Source organism: Carassius gibelio, chromosome B22, assembly GCF_023724105.1.
Source record: "Carassius gibelio isolate Cgi1373 ecotype wild population from Czech Republic chromosome B22, carGib1.2-hapl.c, whole genome shotgun sequence".
Taxonomy (NCBI): Eukaryota; Metazoa; Chordata; class Actinopteri; order Cypriniformes; family Cyprinidae; genus Carassius; species Carassius gibelio.
Window position 1 is genome coordinate 42,277,005 of NC_068417.1, and position 2,500 is coordinate 42,279,504.

Here is a 2,500-nt window from a genome sequence, read left to right on the forward strand (position 1 = left end):
ATAGTGTCTGTTTTTATTTGCAATCAAGTCAATGATATCGCTGTAGATGAAGTGACCCCAACTAAGCAAGCCAGAGGCGACAGCGGCAAGGAACCGAAACTCCATCGGTGACAGAATGGAGAAAAAAACCTTGGGAGAAACCAGGCTCAGTTGGGGGGTCAGTTCTCCTCTGACCAGACGTAAACCAGTAGTTCAATTCCAGGCTGCAGCAAAGTCAGATTGTGCAGAAGAATCATCTGTTTCCTGTGGTCTTGTCCTGGTGCTCCTCTGAGACAAGGTCTTTACAGGGGATCTGTATCTGGGGCTCTAGTTGTCCTGGTCTCCGCTGTCTTTCAGGGCAGTAGAGGTCCTTTCTAGGTGCTGATCCACCATCTGGTCTGGATACGTACTGGATCCGGGTGACTGCAGTGACCCTCTGATCTGGACACAGACTGGATCTCGTGGCCACGGTGACCTCGGAACAAGAGAGAAACAGACAAATATTAGCGTAGATGCCATTCTTCTAATGATGTAGAAAGTACGGTGTTATGTGAAGTGTTTCCGGTTCCGGTTTACCTAATTAATGCAGCCTAAAAATCCTTTAACGGATTTGGATATTAAAAGCATATTAGTATGTTATGTGTATGCCAGGTTAAAGAGATGGGTCTTTAATCTAGATTTAAACTGCAAGAGTGTGTCTGCCTCCCGAACAATGTTAGGTGGGTTATTCCAGAGTTTAGGCGCCAAATAGGAAAAGGATCTGCCGCCCGCAGTTGATTTTGATATTCTAGGTATTATCAAATTGCCTGAGTTTTGAGAACGTAGCGGACGTAGAGGAGTATAATGTAAAAGGAGCTCATTCAAATACCGAGGTGCTAAACCATTCAGGGCTTTATAAGTAATAAGCAATATTTTAAAATCTATACGATGTTTGATAGGGAGCCAGTGCAGTGTGGACAGGACCGGGCTAATATGGTCATACTTCCTGGTTCTAGTAAGAACTCTTGCTGCTGCATTTTGGACTAGCTGTAGTTTGTTTACCAAGCGTGCAGAACAACCACCCAATAAAGCATTACAATAGTCTAACCTTGAAGTCATAAATGCATGGATTAACATTTCTGCATTTGACATTGAGAGCATAGGCCGTAATTTAGATATATTTTTGAGATGGAAAAATGCAGTTTTACAAATGCTAGAAACGTGTCTTTCTAAGGAAAGATTGCGATCAAGTAGCACACCTAGGTTCCTAACTGATGACGAAGAATTGACAGAGCAACCATCAAGTCTTAGACAGTGTTCTAGGTTATTACAAGCAGAGTTTTTAGGCCCTATGATTAACACCTCTGTTTTTTCTGAATTTAGCAGTAAGAAATTACTCGTCATCCAATTTTTTATATCGACTATGCATTCCATTAGTTTTTCAAATTGGTGTGTTTCACCAGGCTGCGAGGAAATATAGAGCTGCGTATCATCAGCATAACAGTGAAAGCTAACACCATGTTTCCTGATGATATCTCCCAAGGGTAGCATATAAAGCGTGAAGAGTAGCGGCCCTAGTACTGAGCCTTGAGGTACTCCATACTGCACTTGTGATCGATATGATACATCTTCATTCACTGCTACGAACTGATGGCGGTCATATAAGTACGATTTAAACCATGCTAATGCACTTCCACTGATGCCAACAAAGTGTTCAAGTCTATGCAAAAGAATGTTGTGGTCAATTGTGTCAAACGCAGCACTAAGATCCAATAAAACTAATAGAGAGATACACCCACGATCAGATGATAAGAGCAGATCATTTGTAACTCTAAGGAGAGCAGTCTCAGTACTATGATACGGTCTAAATCCTGACTGGAAATCCTCACATATACCATTATTCTCTAATAAGGAATATAATTGTGAGGATACCACCTTTTCTAGTATCTTGGACAGAAAAGGGAGATTCGAGATTGGTCTATAACTAACAAGTTCTCTGGGGTCAAGTTGTGGCTTTTTTATGAGAGGCTTAATAACAGCCAGTTTGAAGGTTTTGGGGACATATCCTAATGACAATGAGGAATTAATAATAGTCAGAAGAGGACCTATGACTTCTGGAAGCACCTCTTTTAAGAGCTTAGATGGTATAGGGTCTAACATACATGTTGTTGGTTTAAATGATTTAACAAGTTTATACAATTCTTCCTCTCCTATAGTAGAGAATGAGTGGAACTGTTCCTCAGGGGGTCTATAGTGCTCTGTCTGATGTGATACGGTAGCTGACGGCTGAATGGTTGCAATTTTATCTCTAATAGTATCGATTTTAGAAGTAAAGTAGTTCATAAAGTCATTACTGTTGTGGTGTTGGGAAATGTCAACACTTGTTGAGGCTTTATTTTTCGTTAATTTAGCCACTGTATTGAATAAATACCTGGGGTTATGTTTGTTTTCTTCTAAAAGAGAAGAAAAGTAATCAGATCTAGCAGGTTTTAATGCTTTTCTATAGGATATGCTACTTTCCCGCCAAGCAATACGAAATACC